General features: G+C 43.9%; 1 protein-coding gene across 3 annotated transcripts in view; it reads right to left on the minus strand.

Moving 5' to 3' along the window:
* Window positions 1-21,376, minus strand: part of Fam120b (family with sequence similarity 120 member B) — a 60,226-nt gene that overhangs the window by 37,617 nt on the left and 1,233 nt on the right. Inside the window, exon 1 of one of the 3 annotated variants that reach the window (XM_021186472.3) lies at window positions 948-1,369. The exons of 1 other annotated variant lie outside the window; for it this stretch is intronic. The gene's annotated coding sequence lies outside the window, so the exon portion shown is untranslated. Of the gene's footprint in view, window positions 1-947; window positions 1,370-21,376 lie in introns of those variants that run through there. One more of the 3 variants, XM_021186471.3, reaches the window with a different exon arrangement.

Below are 21,376 nucleotides of genomic sequence, written 5' to 3' on the forward strand. Positions count from 1 at the left end.
CAACAATTGATAGCGTTATGTGGAATGCATCCTTCTTACCAAGGTGGAGTCAGCTCAGAAAGTAAATGAAATTAGTATCTGCAACACAGAAGTTACAGTGTTCTACCCAATGACCAGGCCTTTCTTTCAAATACCAAGCACACCTTGAAGATGGTGGAAATGGGGAGGGGGAAACTGGGACAAGAACACTTGCAAAGCAGCAACATAAGATAAATAGCAAGTTGTAAAGGCTCTATAATATTCAGTCCGGAGATACTTCTTCTTCTTCTTTTTTTTTTTTTTAAGAATGCCAATTATGAACAGAGGGGTGTTGTATTCACAGTACACTGAAATCAAAGACTCCAAAGCCAAAGCTTGGATTCATGAACTTTTCATTATCAGTTCTATAAATATATCCAGACTCCAGTTCAGAGATAAGAGTAGAGTCTCTGAATGTGGAAAATAAATGATTTCAAATGCTCTCCACTTAAGTTTTTTGGGGGGCCAAAGGTGTTCACAGATATTAACGTCTGGAAGACTGGCTGAACAGTTTTTTTTTTTTTTAAACTGGGAGGTGCTATAGTCAAGGTGGGGGCAAGAGAAATAACGCATCTGTTGCTGGTGCCTTTCAAAAACAGGTAAAGAAAAAAGTAGCCAGGCGTTCGTACACTAACCTAATGTCAGTCGAGGTCAGGAGCTATCCTCTAATGGATGGGAGATAGGGAAAATGATGAGAGACGACTTGAAGACATTGGTCGTGGGTAATAGCAAGTCCCTAAGACGGAAAGATCTGAGAGCATATGTAGATACGCTGAAATCAAACGAATGGTCCCCTCCCCAGAGGAACTCAACACAGCTGAGGCCCAGCCCCTTCGCCTCTCCATCACTTAAGGTCCTACAACCTCCCAACCTGGTTTCCAGTTACCAGTTCTTCCCTCCCCAGCCGCTACCAGAGTCTGAGAGTCTACCTCGCTGGTCCTCAGTGTCCTGCAGCTGGGCTCAGGAAGAGTCTCCACCCCGCTCCACCTGCAAGTGGATGGCTGCCTCTCCCCTCCACCCGGGGAGGAACAGCCAGGAAGCAGAGCAGCCAGGATGCAGAGAAGACAGGCTGCGGAGGGGCGTGGCCACGGCGAGGATAGTAGACTTGATGCTGGAAGGTGTCCGGGGTAGGGAGATGCGACAGCAGAGATCCAGGGCCGATCCCCCAGCCTGGCCTACCCAAAGCTCAGCAGTGGCCGCAGACTGCGTCAACCAGATTTCAGACCCACAGTCTACGGCGTGCTCACTTCCGCTTCCGTTATTGAACTTCCGCCCGGAGAAGTGTCTGGTTAGACAAAGTGAAGCTTGTGCTTATATAACTGGAAGTAAAGGACGAAGAGACGAAAGGGATGTAGTACGCAAGCGCTAGAGCGGGAGGCGAAATGGGTGGTGCTCAGGCACCCAGGAATAAGGAAGCTTTAACCCGTTGCCTAGCAACCGGGGAATCGCCTAGGACGCCTGCCCGCAGCTGGATAGCCCGACCGGGAAAAGTGTGTTTGTCCCATAGGCTGAGTGGCGGCCTGCACCAGCACTGGGTGCCTTGCTCCGGTAATGCACGCACACAGGCTGCAGCGGATAGTCACTGGAAACCCTTTTAAATGCCATAGACCACAGCTTACAACCACGCAGAGTATGGGAAGCTGCGAGGATCCTGATTTGGTCTTGAATCCCCGTAGGAGTACCAGTACTGAAAGGCGGCACAGCTTGGACAAGGAGCATCAAGGGCTGAGAGTCCACTTACAGAGTTGTCATGGCAATAATGCTGGTCACTTTATTGGGTGAAGTGGCCATCCTTGTGGGCTAGATTCAGGCTGTCTAGTATTTTGGATGGAAATCTCCAATAAGCTAAAGCACCCTTTGTGTCGGTAGCCCCCAACTTGGGGTGCTGGAAACATTTGGATCTCAAGGTTACAGTTTTAGCTGTTGAGTCACAGCTTGTGTTAGCCTTATGGTATAGGGGTTCTCAGCCTTTAGCTTTACAGCTCCAGGATGCGTCCTCAGCTGCCAGAGGTAGCAACTCGGTGACTTTCTGGGACTCTTCTTAGAGCAGCTGGCGCTTGCATTCGGTAGTGTTTTATCTTTTGCAGTTTCTGTTCTCCTCTATGCTATACTTTCCCAATACTCCCGTAGTCCTTCACAGTCTTAGCACTCCATGGCCTCTACAACAGCCCTCTATTGGTTTCTGTTGGGTGTTGTACCTGTTCTTTATGCAACCAACGCAAGCTACCCTACCCATGATCAAGACTACAAGGAGGCATCAGAACCACTTGGAGTAAATTTTATTGGCAGCACAGGGGCAACTTGCAGGAAAAAAAAAAAAAAACCAAAGCGAACAACAACAACAAAAAACGTTCTCCTGTATACTGCCATTGGGCTGGGGTCACTGAATAGGGTGATCTAAGAGCCATCTCAAGGTGTCATGGTCAGTTTACCAAGGCCATGGCACTGCAGGGTGGTGGTTGATTGTAGTGGTTCCCCTGACTGAAGCAAAGTCTCTGTGGCATCTACAGTTGCCAGGAAGTCTTCTCTGGACATTGTTAGCTAGAATAGAGCAGTAATCATTACAGTTGCCCTGACAACAGGCTGAGGAACCTCCAGGGGCAGCTACTTGATTTATAGTTCCTGCTTGATTGACAAGTCCCAAGTCTCCACAAAAGGTGAGACTAAACCTGCAACTGCCACCACCCTTATAGTCCTTCAGTTCTTCAGGAGTGGCAGCAATATCATTCAGTCTTAGAAGGTTTGGGAATGGCTCCCAGTTGAGCCTTCATCTCTGCCTGTCTTGGGGTAGTGTCTCAGTATTTTAGTTACTTTTCTGTTGCTGTGTCATAACATCATGACTACAGAGTCAGCCACCTTCCCAGTGAGGAAATGTGACCGGAGCAGCTGAGAGTTCTCATCTCCACATGCAGGAAGAGTGAGAAGTGGGGATGATTTCAAGGTTTTAAAACACCAAAGCCTACCCCCTCCCCAGGGACAAACTTCCACCAACAAGCCATCAAATCTACCAGAGCTGTCACCAACTGAGGACCAAGTATTCAAACATCTGAGCCTATTAGGGGCATACTCATCCAAACCACTAGACTCGGTTTCTCCCTCAGGCAACTGATGCTCTAGCCTGATGACAGTTGACAGTATAGAAACCAAACTATTCAATATGTCTTGGTTGAATTTAGTACACTTGACACAAGCTAAAGTTATCTGGAAGGAGAAACTTCAACTGAGAAAATACTTCTATCAGATTTCCTGTAGGCAACTCTGTAGGATATTTTCTTGACCAATGATTTCATGGTGAAGGTCCCAGCTTACTGGTGGCAGTAGCACCCCTGGCCAGAGGGTCCTGAGTTGTATAGGAAAGCAGGCTGAACAAACCACAGGAAGCAAGGCAGTAAGTAGTATCCCTCCATGGCTTCTGATTCAGTTCCTGCCTCCAGATTCCTTCATGGCTTCCCTCAATGGACTGTGACCGAGGGTATATAAGCCAAATGAACCTATCCCTCCCCAAGTTGCTTTTATTATGGTGTTTTATCATAATAGTAGAAACCCTGACGAAAGATTCATGGGATATTGCTGTGACAGACCTGACTGTGTTTAGGGAATGATCATGGAAGGACTTTGGAACTTTGGACTGGAAAGCTATTGAATGCTCAGAGCTGGGCTATTGTGGGAACTTAGAAGATAATGCTGAGGTCAGAGCAGATGATGTAAGTCTGGCTTGTGAATTTTCAGAGGGAGGTTTGAATGTCTCTTTAGGATTCTGCCAGGGCCATTCCATATTTTTAATTAAGAACTAGGTGTAGAGAATTGGCTCAGTGGTTAAGAGCACTTGTTGCTATTGAAGGGGACCTAAGTTTGATACCCAATATACACTGGAAAACTTACCACAATCTATAATTCCAGTCCCAGGGGATTTGATGCCCTCTTATGAATTTCTAGGGCATCAGACAGACAGATACGTGTGCACACACATCCAAAATCGCTCATTTACATAAAATAAAATAATAAAAGAATCTGTGGTTCTGTTCAGCAGAAACCAAATAGGCTATGTTTAACAAGAGACCAAAACCATTCAAGTGAAACTTGCTTAGCTGGGACAATAAATACTGGCCAGCTGGTGCTGAAGGATCCTCCATGACTAAGAATTGACCAGCATAATTGAAGCAAGACCTAGGATGTGTTATATACCAGTGTCATCATATAGAAGTGCTGTCTAGCTGGGGTCAAGTACCTTGTACTAGCAGCTGAATTTGGTGATATATCAGAGTCTTCCAGCCTTCCAGTCTGGGCCAGTGCCCTGAGCAGACCTTGGGCATGAACTCCACAGCCAGTCCTACAACACCCAGAAGAAGTTCCACTCTCAGGCTCTCTAACACTCCCAGAATCACAGGATCAGAGGTGTCCTGAGCAGGCCTTGGGTGCTACATCTGCAGCCAGTCCCACAATACCCAGAAGAAGCTCCACTCCCAGACACTCTAACATGCCCAGGATCCCAGGAGCTTTGTCACACCAGGATCTCAGGGTCCCAGAAGCAGCTTAACTCCTCCCAGGAGCCCTGACACACTCAAGATCTCAGGATCTCAGGATCCCAGAATCTCAGAGACAGCTGAATTCTGAGTTCTGACACAATCAGGATCACAGGAAGGACAGGCTCCAGTCAGATATAGTGAGGGAAGGTAGCACTAGAGATAATCAGATGGTGGGAGGCAAGCATGAGAACATAAGCTACAGAAACCAAGGTTACTTGGCATTATCATAACCAATTCTCCCACCATAGCAAGTCCTGGATACACGATCACACCGGAAAAGCAAGATTCGGATCTAAAATCACTTCTCATGATGATAGAGGACTTTAAGAAGGACATAAATAACTCCTTTTAAAGACATACAGGAGAACACGGGTAAACAGCTAGAAGCCCTTAAAGACAATACACAAAAATCCATTAAAGAATTACAGGAAAACACAATCAAACCAGGTGAAGGAAATGAACAAAACCATTCAAGATCTAAAAATGGAAGTAGAAACAATAAAGAAATCACAAAGGGAGACACCCTGGAGTTAGAAAACATAGGAAAGAGATCAGGAATCATAGATGCAAGCCTCACCAACAGAACACAAGAGATAGAAGAGAGAATCACAGGTGCAGAAGATACCATAGAAAACATTGACACAACAGTCAAAGAAAATGCAAAAAGCAAAAAACGCTCCTAACCCAAAAGATCCAGGAAATCCAGGACACAATGAGAAAACCAAATCGAAGGATAATAGGTATAGATAATGAAGATTATCAACTTAAAGGGCCAGTAAATATCTTCAACAAAATTATAGAGGAAAACTTCCCTAACCTAAAGAAAGAGATGCCCATGAACATACAAGAAGCCTACAGAACTCCAAATAGATTGGATCAGAAAATAAATTCCTCCCGTCACATAATAGTCAAAACACCAAATGCACTAAACAAAGAATTTTAAAAGCAGTAAGGGAAAATGGTCAAGTAACATATAAAGGCAGACCTATCAGAATTATACCAGACTTCTTACCAGAGACTATGAAAGCTAGAAGATCCTGGGCAGATGTCAGACAGACGCTAAGAGAACACATGCCAGCCCAGGCTACTATACCTAGCAAAACTCTCAATTACCATAGATGGAGAAAACAAGTATCTCATGACAAAACCAAATTTATACAATATCTTTCCATAAATCTAACCCTACAAAGGATAATAGATGGCAAACACCAACACAAGGAAGGAAACTACCCCCTAGAAAAAGCAAAGTAACCTTTCAACAACCCCAAAAGAAGATAGTCCTTGTACTGGCTAGTTTTGTGTCAACTTGACACAGCTGGAGTCATCACAGAGAAAGGAGCTTCAGTTGAGGAAATGCCTCCATGAGCTCCAACTGTAAGGCATTTTCTCAATTAGTGATCAAGGGGGAAAGGCCCCGTGTGGGTGGTGCCATCTCTGGGCTGGTAGTCTTGGGTTCTATAAGAGAGCAGGCTGAGGCAAGCCAGTAAAGAACATCCCTCCATGGCCTCTGCATCAGCTCCTGCTTTCTGACCTGCTTGAGTTCCAGTCCTGACTTCCTTTGGTGATGAACAGCAATGTGGAAGTGTAAGCTGAATAAACCCTTTCCTCCCCAACTTGCTTCTTGGTCATGATGTTTGTGCAGGAATAGAAACCCTGACTTAGACAGTCCTACAAACCTAATTCCACCTCTAACAACAAAAATAACAGGAAGTAACAATCACTTTTCCTTAGTATCTCTTAACATCAATGGATTCAATTCCCCAATAAAAAGACATAGACTAACAGACTGGATACGTAAACAGTACCCAAAATTTTGCTGCATACAGGAAACGCACCTCAGTGACAAAGACAGACACTACCTCAGAGTGAAAAGAGTGGAAAACAATTTTCCAAGCAAATGGTCCCAAGACACAAGCTGGAGTAGCCATTCTAATATCAAATAAAATTGACTTTCAACTAAAAGTTATCAAAAAGGATAAGGAAGGACACTTCATACTGGTCAAAGGAAAAATCTACCAAGATGAACTCTCAATTCTGAACATCTATGTTCCAAATGCAAGGGCACCCACATTCATAAAAGAAACTTTAGTAAAGCTCAAAGCACACATTGCACCTCACACAATGATATTGGGAGACTTCAACACACCACTCTCAGCAATGGACAGATCATGGGAACAGAAACTAAACAGAGACACAATGAAACTAACAGAAGTTATGAACCAAATAACAGATATTTATAGAACATTTCATCCTCTAGCAAAAGAATATACCTTCTTCTCAGCACCTCACGGCACCTTCTCCAAAATTGACCATATAATTGGCCACAAAACAAGCCTCAACAGATACAAGAAGATTGAAATAATCCCATGCACCCTATCAGATCACCACAGACTAAGGCTGGTCTTAAATACCAACAAAAACAAAGGAAAGCACACATACACATGGAAGCTGAACTCTACTCAATGATAACTTGGTCAAGGAAGAAATAAAGAAAAAATTAAAGGCTTTTTAGAATTTAATGAAAATGAAGACACATCATACCAAAACCTATGGGACACAATGAAAGCAGTGCTAAGAGGAAAACTCATAGCTCTGAGTGCCTCCAAAAAGAAACTGGAGAGAGCATACACCAGCAGCCTGACAGCACACCTGAAAGCTCTAGAACAAAAGGAAGCAAACTCACCCAAGAGGAGTGGATGGCAGGAAATAATCAAACACAGGGCTGACATCAACCGAGTAGAAACAAAAAGAACTGTACAAAGAATCAACAAAACCAGGAGCTGGTTCTTTGAGAAAATCAACAAGATAGATAAATCCTTAGCCAGTCTAACCAGGGGACACAGAGACAGTATCCAAATTAATAAAGTCAGAAATGAAAAGGGAGATGTAACAATGAAATATATCTTAAAATAATTATTCTGCTTGTTGAATATTAACAGTTGAAAATATTAAAATCATTTCTACAAACATCATGGAAATATTGATAATTTTTCTCACTATGATTGAAATTAGCATTTTCTTAATGTTTAATTTCAAAGAGCTTTTGCTATTTTGAAATTTTTAAAATATACTTACTGATAAAATAATTTCTCTCCTAGAAACACTGATAATCTTTTTTAGGTAAACATAGACAATGTACACAGATATATAATGCATTTTAAATTCTCACTATGTCAGGTGATATCATATAAGGGCTTTTGAATATATTTCTTAATGATTCATTTTTAATATTTTATGCTGTTTTACTATGCTTAACTCCCAAAGAATATTTTATATGTTTTGAAACAATTTAGTATTTATCATTAGGTATAGGATCCTGAGTTGTGGATAGTATTAAATGTCCATTAATGATATTTTTAGGGTATGGAAAGATATGAATATAAAAGTTGAACACATTTTTATGTATTATTTGATTCTCAAAATACTCAATATTATTAATATGTTTGATGTATAAAATGCATTTAAATAATAAAAAATTAAGAAAAATATCAACATTAGGATTCTCTCCCCCCCTCCAGAAACGTCTTCCACATGGTACTGGTTTAGAAGGTATGAAGGAGTTATGGGGAACAGCTAAGGCTTAGCACTGTGAGAAGCCAGGAGAAGTGCACAGGTAAAGTTGCAGCCCAGTTCCAGCAAGAACCCAAGCATTTTGGACATGGCAGCACCGTAGATATGGCCACCAAGGACAACAGCAGCTGTGTAAGGCAAGCAGTCTGAGCATGAGAAGTGTACTATGTGTGCTGTGGCCGGCAGAGCTAGAGTCGGGGTTGCTCACACCCTTAGAGCCCAGGTGATCATGACTCCCACACATCTATCACTGACCGCTACACCTTTGGACTCGATTTTGTGTTGATTTGAATGTAACTGCGCCCTGATTTTTTTGCTCTTGGAGTAAGAAAATATTTAACTAGTTTCGATTTTACAGGAGCAGACAGTTGAGAGACTTTGGACTTTTAAAGAGTCGTTGTGTTTTTAAAGGGAACTTTAACTTTTTAAAGTGTTGAAAAATATAAAGGTGTGGAACTTGTAACGTTATTTATGTTTTATATTGTGATATTGATATTAACACGAGATCTTGGGGATAAACAAAAAAGGGTAGGTCTATGGTTTAAGAGTAATGTATTTGTATGTCAGATTGATAAAAGATCAATTACCCTGATTGGTTTTGTTTGTTTGCTAACTTAACACAAGCTAGAGTTATCTGGGAAGAGAAACTTCAATTAAGAAAATATTTTCATAGATTGCCTGTAGGCAAGTCTACAGGGAAGTTTTTGCTTAATGATTCATGTACAGGAGCATAGCCTGCAGCAAGGCCACCCCTGGGTAGAGATTCCTGACTTATATAAGAAAACCTATTAAGCATGGTATGGAAAAAAAAGCCAGTTCCTCCTCGGCTCCAGGTTCTGACTTTTAGTTTCTGCCCAGGTTTTCTTCAGATAGAGGAATGATATGAGAGCTGTACCCAAGGTGTGCAAAGACACAGCTTGGGCTGAGCTCAGAATGTCTCCTCTGTGCTAACTATCCCTAGGCCTAGGCCTGGAAGCTTGTAGCCTCTGTACAACCTCTGTACAGAATCTTCCATTCTGACTGATTCAATCTGGCTTCTCGCTGCTCCTCCCTGGACTGCTCTGCTTGGCCTCATACTAACTTTAGCAATATATTCCAGTCTTCTGGCTCCTCATTCTCTGGCTCATTCCGTCGTCATCTGTGTTTAGCTTGTTCTCCCTGCCTGTTTTTGTAAAACTGTCCTGGTAACACTGTCATACACCCCCATTCTCCTCTCTCTGAGCTTAAGTAGCCTCTCCTTCCTATGCTATACTCTCATGTGAGTTGGGCATATCATATCTCTGACTCATTCATCAAATCTTTCTCTGATTGGTCACTTTGTCACGTTTGAACATGGCTGCTTCCTTTTACAAATGAGCCTTACCTTGATTGTTAGAAGTTAAAGGTTTGCATTCCAGCCAGATCATATAGACCTGGAAGGTTTTTGGATGTGATCCCTTGTGAGAGCATCCATGTTGTAAGGTTAAATTCCTCTACAATGGAGTATAACCTGAGAGTCATAAGATGAAATAAACCTTTTCCTCCCCAAGTTGTTTTTGGTCACAGTGGTTTTTTTTTTTTAATTTATTTATTTATTTATTATATGTAAGTACACTGTAGCTGTCTTCAAACACACCAGAAGAGGACATCAGATCTCGTTACGGATGGTTGTGAGCCACCATGTGGTTGCTGGGATTTGAACTCCGGACCTTCAGAAGAGCAGTCGGGTGCTCTTACCCACTGAGCCATCTCACCAGCCCAGTCACAGTGTTTTATTACAGCAATAGAAACCCTAAATAAGACACAAACACTAAAGGATACTTTACTGAAAGATTTCACATGTGGTTAACATTTTTCGTCAGTGGACATTTCCTTAATTATTAGCCTCCATCATGCAATAAGTTTAAGAAAGATTGATTTCTGATCTATCTAAGTGGGGTCATGTACACTCAGGACATTCCCAGACTTATCCATTTCACATGCTCTGAGCTCTGAGTTCTTGATAACATACAAGTTCATTCATTTCTGTAGTTTTTGTTTGTTTGTTTGTTTGTTTGTTTGTTTTTTCAAGACAGGGTTTCTCTGTGTAGCCCTGGCTGTCCTGGAACTCACTCTGTACACCAGGCTGGCCTCAAACTCAGAAATCCACTTGCCTCTGCCTCCCAAGTGCTGGGATTAAAGGCAAGGTGTGCGCCACCACTGCCCGGCTCCTCTCTGTAGTTTTGATCTCACCTTTCTTCTCGACAATCAGGAGAGTATTTGTTCAGCCTCTTGAAAGACCTAGTGGGCTTGAAATCAATGTGATTGTTTAATGTAGACTCCTGACAAAATTCAATGATTGATAAACCAAATTGATTAAGGTACACCCCAAACTCATGTGTTCCTCCCAGTGGGAACTTTCTGGTCCCTCGTGAACTAATGAAGCCTCACTCAACGAAGTAAAGTAGGGAAAACAGTCTATTATTTCCTTTAGAACCAATGGTAGGATGAAGCACTCAAAATACATAATTAAATTCAAGTTATATAGTGGCTGCATTAGAGGGTTTGGAAAGACATCTTTCTGATAATCAAGTGTCATTCCCTACTGAAATTTTTCTTTCAAGTAAAATCAACAAACAGTGCCCAGAACTTGCTGGTAGGGGATGGTTGGGTTCCACTAAAAATATGTGAAGTGGACTCTAGTCTTAAGGAGTTAACTATGGTTGAGGACACAAGCAGACACACCAGATACCAGAACACAGTAAGGTTTACGATACTTGTGCCCCAAATAGTTCAGACTTTGAAATCTATGATGTTATCTGAGGTGCTTTGGAAGTGGGATACTTTGGAGGTGGATGGATCCTTATGGTAGATTTGATCCTGTGAGTCCTCTTGCCCTTTTTCTACCATTCAGGGAACAAGGTGAAGGCAAACAACATAAAACAGAGACCTGACCAGAACACTGGCACTCTGATTTCAGACTCCAATGCAAGGTCTTCGAGAAAAGCTTATGTTCTGTCTGCAGTACTTAGACTAGCCCCGGACCGAGGGCATGCTGAGGAAGGAAAAGGGACACAGTGGAAGGGTGGATGGGTTGTGGGAGGGTTTGAGAGAATTAGAAAAGAAAGAACCAATAAGTAAAAGGTATAATTCTAAGGGAGAGCTGAGGGTAAAACCTTGGGTGTTATGAGACTGAAACCAAGGGGACACAAATTCTCTAAGAAGGGGTGGTGCACAATGAGAGGCAAGAGGGAATTATGGGTAGACTGTGGAGGTAGGCAGACCAAAGTCCCATGCAACTGCCAATCTGACAGTCCTCATGTACTACCCAGAGCTTCCCAAAGCATTTGTCTCCTAAAAATACACAACCAAGAAAGAGAAAAACTAACAAAAATAAAGTTATTAGGAAAAATAAAACAAGCAAGGAAGAGAAAAATGTTATGCAAAATTATATCTGTCATTGCAGAAATGTTGCACTTATGAAAAAAGGACACTTAAAATAAGGGGAATTTTTTTTTCTGTTGTTATTTTTCTTTTTTGTTTTCTAGACAGGGTTTTTCTAAGACAGCCTGGGCTGTTCTGGAATTCAGAGCTATCAGGCTGGCCTCTAACTCAAGAGATCCACCTGCCTCTGCCTCCCGAGTGCTGGGATTAAAGGTGTAGGTTACTACCTCCTGGCAAAGGGGAATCTTGAAATTTAAAATGATAAATACACTTATTAATAAACTAATGTGTAAATAATGATAAGTAGGATGGCATCTCTAAGATGATGGAAGACAAAGAGACTGAAAAACAAAATACAAGATTAAAATGTATGGTCTGGTATCCAAAAATGGAAAAGAGAAAACTTTAAATGAAGGGAATAAAAACACCCAAGGAATCTCTCAGGAAAACCTCTCCTATCTGGAAGACTTGCTTTCATGTTGAAAATGACAGTCAGTGCTCAAAAGGCAAACTTCAAACGATCTATGCAAGCTACATCCTTACAAGACTTCTAAACACCAGAAACAAAGGATTTTGAGTTGCTGGGTATGTTGGCACGTGACTTTAATTCTAGAACATGACAGGCAGAGACAGGTGAATCTTTTTGAGTTTAAGAATGTCTGATCTACATAGTGGTAACTCTGTCTAAACCAACCAACCAACCAAATAAAATCTCTAGAAGAAGAAACACAAAGTTCCAATTTAAGAGACAGGAAGTCATGCGGACAAAGAAACTCTTCCTGAGCCCCCATGACTTGGATACAATGGAGCATTAGCCTTAAAATTCTAAAGAAAGCAATGCCAATATATTGAACCCAGCTGAAAACCAAATGAACCAGACAAAGAAACATTTAATGAAGCCCTCAGAATGCACAATACATTAGAACACTAAAGGGGATCTTCAGAATTTGGTAGTAATAGCTACAAATGGAAATCAATAAGGAAACAAACCAGATATGCATTGAATCCAATAAAGACAAACAATAAAAAATCCCTTATAACCACGCTTACACATGAATTCTAATTACATGGTTTTTAAAAAGATTTATTTATTTATTTATTTAATGTATGTGAGTACACTGTAGCTGTACAGATGGTTGTGAGCCTTCGTGTGGTTGTGGGAATTGAATCTTAGGACCTCTGCTCACTCTGGTCAACCCTGCTCGCTCCAGTTGGCCCCTGCTCACTCCGGCTAGCCCCATTCACTCAGTCTCTGCTGGATCTGGCCAAAATATTTATTTATTATTATATAAAAGTACACTGTAGCTGTCTTCAGACACATCAGAAGAGGGTGTCAGATCTCATTATGGGTGGTTGTGAGCCACCATGTGGTTGCTGGGATTTGAACTCAGGACCTTCGGAAGAGCAGTCAGTGCTCTTACCCGTTAAGCCATCTCTCCAGCCCTAATTATGTGGTTATAAGGTAAATACCAAATTGTAATTTAATAGGAAAGGATACACAACCACACAGCCTGTATATATAATCTGATAGTAAATTCTAATGGTAGCTGTGAGATTAGAGTAAGAGGAGCTATTGGACAGCCAAACTTTGGATGGAGCTTGGGGACCCTTATGAAAGAGTTGGGGGAAGGATTGTGGGACCCGAAGGGGACAGGAACTCCACAGGAAGACCAACAGAGTTAACTAACCTGAGCCCTTGAGGCTCTCAGAGACTGAAGCACCAACCAAGAGCATTCATGGGCTGGACCATGTATGTTCTTCTAGTTGGGCTGCTTCTCTGGCCTCAGGGGAAGAGGATGCACCTAGCCTTGCAGGGAGTGATATAACGGGGTCGGGGGATATCTAGGGGCCCCTCCAGTCTCTCAGAGAAGGGGAGGGAGGATGGAGAGACTGGGATGGGGGCAGCAATTGGGATGAAAAGTGAATTAATAAAATTTTTAAAACAAAAGAAAGAAAAAAGAGGGGGTGTTGGGAGCAGAGCAGTATGGTGTGGTCAAAGGGCTACTTTTGTTACAAATCAAGAACTACTTGAATTTTTAATCTATTAATGTGGTAAAAGAAAAACATTTGAACATTTTAAAGCGATTGAATCAGCAGCAGTAAGAGTAGTAGGTAGCACACTCTTACTCAAACTCCAACTTGTCTAAAGCTTACAAAAATTATTATACACAGTTGGGCCTGGTGATGAATGCCTTTGATCCTGGTACTCAGGTGGTGGGGACAGGTGGATCTCTAAGATCAAGGCCAGTCTGATCTGCAGGGCAAGTTCCAGAACAGCCAGGACTATATAGAGAAACATTGTTATTTGAATGTTTTATAGTTGGTAAAAGGTATCATCTAGGGAGACAACACCCTTCCTTTCTGAGAGACCATGCTGTGTGAGAGATTCCCCAGGACATAGGAGCTCATCAAAACGGGGCAGATGGAAGCCTTGGGTTGGGTAATAAGCTGAACCGTTAAATTATCCACACTTAGACCACCCCTCCCTCCTAATAGAATAAAACAAAGTCTCTTCATACACTAATAATGGAACCAGGGTTTTCTGTTACTTGCATCAAAAGTATCTGTTTCGGCTTCCACCTATGAAGGCATGATTCCAAGGGAACTTTTCCTCCCACTTTAAACCGCCACAAAGCTTGACAAAATTTGAAATTACCATATTCAGACATCAAAAACAAATGAGCTAAGACTAATGGCTGTCCCAATAGCTGCCTAGATCCACAGAGAAAAAAAATTAGTGAACAAAAGATTGGTTCTCCGAGATAAAAAGAGAGACATAGATGACCCCTACTAACAATGTCACAGTATTACCACAGACATTATCATAGTAAAGAGAATAAAGAATATTTAACAACTTAAAAGATGTGTGCGTGTGTGCATGTGTGTGCGTGAATGTTTTGCTTGCATGTATGCATATGCATCATGTGTGTGACCTGTACCTGCAGAGGCCAGAAGAGGGAGTCAGGTTCCTTGAACCTGGACTTAAGGGCAATTGTGAGCTGCCAAGTGAATACTAGGAATCTAACTCCAGTCCTCTGAAAGAGCAGCAAGTGCTTTTAACAGTTCTCTCTCCAGCCCCAACTCTTTGAACAATTTTAGACAAAATTTCTTGAGCCATATAACTGACCAAATTCAAAATAGAGCTGAGTATCCCTATGTGTATTAAAGAAACGGAGCAAAGCATTTCCGAGGAAAACAGTACTGAACATTGATGGCTTCACTGGCAAATTCTGCCATGCTTTTGAGGACGCATGATAATCTTGCACAAACCCTTTCAGGAAATGGAAATACACACGCACGAGCACACACACACACACAGCCTTTTGGAACTCATTTTATAGCTATTAGAGAAGCAGACAGTATGTCTAGTTTCAGATGGACTCTAAGCCTTGAGACTCGGGAATGAATAGCCTTCCACTTCCTGCCATGCCTGACCCCATCCCTGCCTCTGAGTGACTCTGATTTCCCATTGACCTGGTGAGCGGTCACGGGACTCCATCCATCGCTGAAGAATGAGGGATCACCAGCTAACAAGTGATGAGTGGCCACGAGGACCTTCATAACTGGAGAACAATGATATTCCTAGTCTTAACTTACCAGTGAGGACAGAAAGAGTCCCAGTCAACACTGGCCCGGGTCACAGTTGGGATCATAACTTAAAGTCAGCACCACATTCTTCCTGGCTAGCTTTTATTCTGAGAGCTCTGGGTGATGGGCATGCTCCCTCCCAGGCCTGGTTCTCATTTTCCTAAAAGAAAATATCACACTTGGAAAACAAATGTTGATGGTGGATCCAGGACTGTCCCTCTGTGCCTCGATGGATGCAGAAGAGCGAAAAGAGAAGACAGAAAAACTTAAATGTAACACGAGGAAGTATGTTGTACATTTTGTGATGGAGAAAATGTGCTGATGGAGGTGAAAAAAGTGTGGCCTGTGCCCTTTCTTTCCTCTCTAGTCCCTGGGCTGCTTTTTTGGGTCTCTTTCTCCCCAGCAGATTTACTGGAGTCGAGCTTTGCAAATCTGGTCTCCTAGCAGCCGAAGGCAGCCGAAGGCCCATTCATAAGACAATGAACAGAAAGGAAAGAAAGGGTTTGGCTTGTTTAAACTGCTTCTGTCTTCATTCACAGCCTGATGTCCCTGTGCATTGTGACATCTACAATAGCACTAAAAGATTCATTGTGGCCCAAAACAAATCAAAATGGAATAAGGGATGCTAAGATAAAAGAGTTCTGCAACAAAAATGTTTTTTTTTTTTTTAAAGACATCTGAGATTTATGTTACCTTTGGGCTGTATAGCCTATTGAGTAGTACTTTTAATAACCACTAGAGTTTAATAAACACAGAGATAAATGGGAACTCAGTGTATATTTTTAAAGGTGCTTACACAGGCAGGGTGAGTGCACGGAGTTGCTTTGGAAGCCTGTTTAATAATTATTGTTCTTTGTTTGCACAACATTTGGGGAACCACACTCCACACTTAGTATTCAGTTTCCTTTCTGATAAACACACCAGAGCCATGCTCATGTGGCAAGCAGTTTTCAGCGCTGTGCCTTCCATTCACCCCCTGCCGGAACCAACATTAGAAGGTGCAGTTACCCGGCCCAATACAGCAGGCAACAGGTGGAAAGTTGAATAACTTCACACGTTTTTTTTTTTTTTTTTTCCAGCGGAGGGGGTGGGCGGGAGGGAAGGCTTTTGGGAGCCGATTTAAGGATTAGATCAGATGTTATTGCTAGTGAAAAATTAAACAGCCCGGTGCTCTGGGGAGTACAGATTAATATATTTAGTGACTCTCTGCACACAAAAGCCGCTCATTGTGCCACGTCTGAATGCCTGTGAATAGGGCAGAGCATATGCGGCCTGTCACTGCAGGTGCCCACATCTGTTCTCCAGGGCAGATGCTCATAGAAAAGGGAGGTGGGGGAGGCCAGGGAAGCCTGGAGCACTAAAAGCTTCCTTGGTGCCTAGGCTTCTCTGGGGCATCTTGGGAGTGGCCTTTGGGTGCTGCTGTGTCCAACAGGGACTTCCTTGGGGAGGCCATGAACCACACGTGCTCACACAGCAAGCATAGCTCAGACCCTAGTTAAGCCTGAGAGCGCCAGGCTTTTGAGGTTATTGTTTAAGAAACTGTTGGGAGCCTAATCTTTAAACTCTCCCGCCCAAGGCCAGAGCCTGGGCAATTAGACACTGGGGAGGAGAGAGGACAGGGAGGGGAGCGAGTAGGGGTAGCTTGGAGACGATGTTATTCTGACATCGTTTGCACAGCCAGCTGGTCCTCCTGATACCAGGTGAGGTGAGAGAGCTGTGGCCCGGGCCCAGCTGCATGGAACCGGCACGACTTCGTCTCAAAGCTTTGTGACTCAAGTCGCACCCACATCAACAGGCCCAGCGACGGCCAGCTCTCTAGCACCGCCACCATCCAGAAGCCCCCAGGGGCGCTAACTCTAGTTGAGAGTCAGAAATGTATGAGCAAACTAAAAGCAACCCCTCCCCTGTTAGAGCCTTCTTCCCACAAACCCCTCACCCCATTGCTACCCATTCCAGACCAAAGGCCGCGGAAAGTTCCGAGCGAAGTGCACGCGTGACTCTCTTCGGCTGGCCACGAGCAGCTGCTAGGATAATCTGATCCTGGGACAAAGGCCCGCCCGCCCGGGCTGCAGCCGCAGGTAAACACGCGCTTTGTCATGGAAATCAGCGCAGGACAGCCCGGAGCAGACAACCCACGATTCCGAGGAAGGAGAGGCATAGGGGGAGGGGCCTCGGGTGGGGCGATCTGTCATCTGCGCGGCAGCCGCCAGCTGAGCCACGCGCCTCCCCTTTTCTCATGTAAATCAGCACATGCCTTTGCAACTTTCTGCAGCCGGCTTCCCAAGACCCACGCACCCCAGGGTGAGGTGTCCTCGGAGCGCATACAATGGCTCTGAGTTTCCTATCTAACTACCCAAAGGAAAATCACCAACTAGGTGGGTAGAAAGGGGCGGCAGCCGGTTCCATCAAAGAAGAAAGGGCTGTGATCCTACGGCATGACGGAGTTAGGACCCCGATCCTCTCTGAAGTTCACGGGGCGCCATGCCGGAGTCTTTTGGGTTCATTACTCCTTTTGAGTGTACTGCCCACAGAACGCAGAGGAGGCTAGGGCTATCGGTTCCACCTGGTGGGTGTGAATCTGAGGCTCGAAGTCTCTAGTCTAATTGGAAGCCAAATGCTGACTGCATTCAAGTGTGCACATGTCTGTACAAACATTAAAGTGTGTGCGCCAGGATTATGGTTGGCATGCTTGTAATCCTAAAATTCAGGAGGTTGAAGCAGGAGTACCTTGAGCTCCAGGCCAGCCCTGGCACCCTAGAGAGAATTTAAAAGGGGAGTTGTGCTGCGGATTTGGTTGATCACACCAGACAGGTGGGCCACAAGTACAGGCTTCCTTTCCACGTCAACGCAAGGACTCCCCCCCCCCCTAATATTTTAACTGCTTGTGATTCTAAAACTGGCTGAGGAAAATGGACAGAAGGGCTGTTGGGCAAGATGTGATACTAGAACTAATTAATACACAGGCTCCTCCTCCTCCTCCTCCTCCTCTTCCTCCTCCCCTCAAGCAAGCTGGCATGTTTGATCAACACCAGATTTGCTGCTTGGAAGTTTCAGTTTTGTTGTTCTGAACAAGGATCCTAATTCTTAGGACTAAGAGAACCCTCTGTTGTGTATACAGTGTTCAGTGGGTCTGAGAAAACACAAATCCCGCTCAAGTCTCCAGATTTGTTTACACAGGAAACTGAGCCTGTGCTGGCCTAGTCTGAAAACTGTTTGGGAGCTATGCATGGATACTGCCCTATCTGCAGCCACGGTTAACTCCGCATCTTGAGAACTGAGCCTTTTAGGTGTGTGCATGAAGGAGTTTGGTCAGGACTAGGTGACCTGTACTGAGGATGGGCACGTCTAATTCAATCGAATTGTGCCTGGGAGTTTTTATTACCACATGGACCAGTAAAATACAGAAAACAATCAGGATCAATAACAGACAGAACTCCAGATGCATTTGTTGTGGCTTTAATTCTGATTATTATGCAACCTGAGTCTGCCCTATCCACCCATTGCAATTATTCAGATTGGGGCTGGGGGGGGGGGGCATGTGGAAAAAAATCAACACTACCACCAGACAACAAATCCTTCCTTCTAGTCCTGTATCTGATGTATTCGGTGTCTTCTCAGTTCTAATGAGTCACACTTTGTACAGTAAATTTGCTGAAACATCAAAAAGCATTTAAAAGAAAGTTTCCTTCTTTCTTCCAATGGTGAAGGTGAGGATTTATGGTGTGTGGGGAGGGGAAATCTGTTGGCTAGGCCAACATTCAGGCAAATCTATTTAACATACTCTGGCTTAAGCTCCCTCCTGCATTTGGGGGGTTCTGAGTGCTTAGCTGTGGGAGTATAGAGACATGCAGTTAGGGAGTGAAAAAACGCCATTTGGTTCAGAGCAGATGGCTGGCTAGGGGGCTGATGGCGTCTAAAGGCGTGTCATCCCCCTCCCGGCTCGAATCCCTAAGGGCTCCCCTTGTCTTCCCAATCAATGAAAATTAAAGTGCAAAGAAAGGATGAATAGCTGGACCTCGAGTCTGTCCTTTGTTCCTCTCAGCTACTGGTACGCAGGAGTTAAACTACAACAGGCTCCTATAGAATCACTGAAGTTAAACAGTCTCCCCGTTAGCTCTGTGTTTGAAAGAGAAGGGAATAGGAACCAACTTAGGGGTGGACGATTGAGAATGGGGAGACAGGAGGATGAGGAGGAGGAAGAAGAAGAGCAGAAGGAGTAGGAGGGAGGAAAAAAAGAGCTTTCTGCTTGATTTCCCCAATACAGAATGGTGTGGCATAAATTAAGTTGGAAAAGAATGAATGCGTTGGGCAGGATTCTGATGGATTTTACGATGCCTTTCAGAACTGCTTTGCCACTGTAATCGAGAAATCTGTGCCATGTCAATTTAACAAATACTTAATACTAAGGGGGGTTTGTTAAAGATTTGGGACAAGTCCACCCCTCTCAAGGTCTAAGCCCTTGCGCGTGAAACTTTTCATTTCCAGTTTTCTAAACAGGCATTCAAACAAGCCTGGTTTCCACTTCCATCTTCTAATTAAAAGGTTCCTGATATTTCATTTCTTCTTGTAATCTCGAAGGCACAGAGGCATCTGCATCTGACCTTGTTTCTTTTCTTCTTTGAATTCCCTCTGCTGTAGGAACCCCCTCTCACCTGAGTCCCACTCCCAGTCCCAACAGAGAGCAGCTTCTGAGCTCTGAGAAACAGAGTTCTCAGAAAGTAACTTTCCCAGGAAACATTAGCTAGTGAAAAAGGAATCCTGACACTAGGTGGCAAGATTAAGTTAGGATTCAAGCTAGCCCAGCCTTGTGGTGATGTAGCAAATCCCTACACAGTTTACAAAGGACAGGGACTCTGTTTTCACCATGGCCATGGGGGTGTGCCTTAGGGGTGTCAGTATCTTTTGAAGCCTCCATTTGTTCTATAATAAACAGGTTTTTTTTTTTTAAAGTGGGATACAATCCTGCTTTTCTCACCTCAGCCTTGAGTATTATACACACGTTTTTTTTGTTAACTCTTTGATTGTCTGTGAGTTGGCGATGACGATGTGAAGTGCAGAAATTCCTGTTGATTCTGAAACTTTGAAAGTGTTTGGGAGACAGGGTAGCAGTAGGCAGGCTGGGTCATCAGAAAAGGAGCTGTAATTTCAGTTGCCAGATGGCCCAACACAGATGATTCTGCCAAGTAACTGCTTAGATTCTTGTTAGCAGTGTTTCTCTGGGCATGTGAAGGTTTTCCTCTCGTTCTGTGCATTATATACATCTTGCTCCAGATACTGGCCTAAATGATCAAGATACTCTGCCAGGACAGGGCCCATTCTCACCAACAGGACGGCAACACCTACAGTGAGGACACCTGTCAGGTACACCCTAGGGGCTGTGCTACAATCAAAGGAACTCTAGCTCCAAGAATCACACCTCGGGATTCTAATGAAGCTGCCTAGGTGGTGGGGGTGGAGTAAAGAGGCCCCTCCAAAGATGGGAATACACAGCTCATTGCATGCTCAACACAAAGCTAGGTGTTAAGTCAGAGACTATATCTCCATCTACTTTTCTCTGGAGCTTGTAACCAGGGGAGCCCTTTAGGTAATTCATTGTGATACGTGTGTCCTGGGCCCTCCCAATAAACTCATTTCCCTTAAAAGAAAAAAGAAAACAAAAGTTCTAGTGTCTGATGGATGTGTAAAAACCTAATAAGGTGACGGTTGTGTAAAGGTTATGTGTTGGGGGGTGAGGTGGGGGGAGTCTTTCAAACATGTGCCGGACATTGTCGCAGAGGCCGCGGCGTGCGCGGAGGGGAGCTCTTTCTCTCCGCATTGTGCAGAGAGCAGGTGCTGTCTGCATTACCATACAGCTGAGCGCACAAAGAGCCACTGATTCAGCCTCGCACAATAACAGACTGCCTTAATGACAGCCACGCGAACGACACACACCAAACTCACTTTTTACTAAGCAGAGGGAGGCCTGAGGGGAATACCCAGGAGAGTGGGACCGGACACCAGTGAAGGTGGTGTTGGTTGAAAATCTCCCGGGAGAGGGTGTGTACACCGGGAAAGGGGTAAGCTTAGCTTTTGGCTCTGCTGGCTCAGGGAATACACTATCCGGACCCCAATTCCCCATTTCCAGTGATCGTGGTCAACACGGAGACAGCAGCGCTCCGGGACACTGCGGTGTCTGGGGGTGTCCGGCCCGGATCGCTAGCCCATCGGTACTCTCCGAGGCTCAATCGCCAGGCTCCACCAGAGGTATAAGCGTGCCTAACCTCCCCAAACTT

Source organism: Mus caroli, unplaced genomic scaffold, assembly GCF_978045245.1.
Source record: "Mus caroli unplaced genomic scaffold, Mus_caroli_1 scaffold_18, whole genome shotgun sequence".
Lineage (NCBI taxonomy): Eukaryota > Metazoa > Chordata > Mammalia > Rodentia > Muridae > Mus > Mus caroli.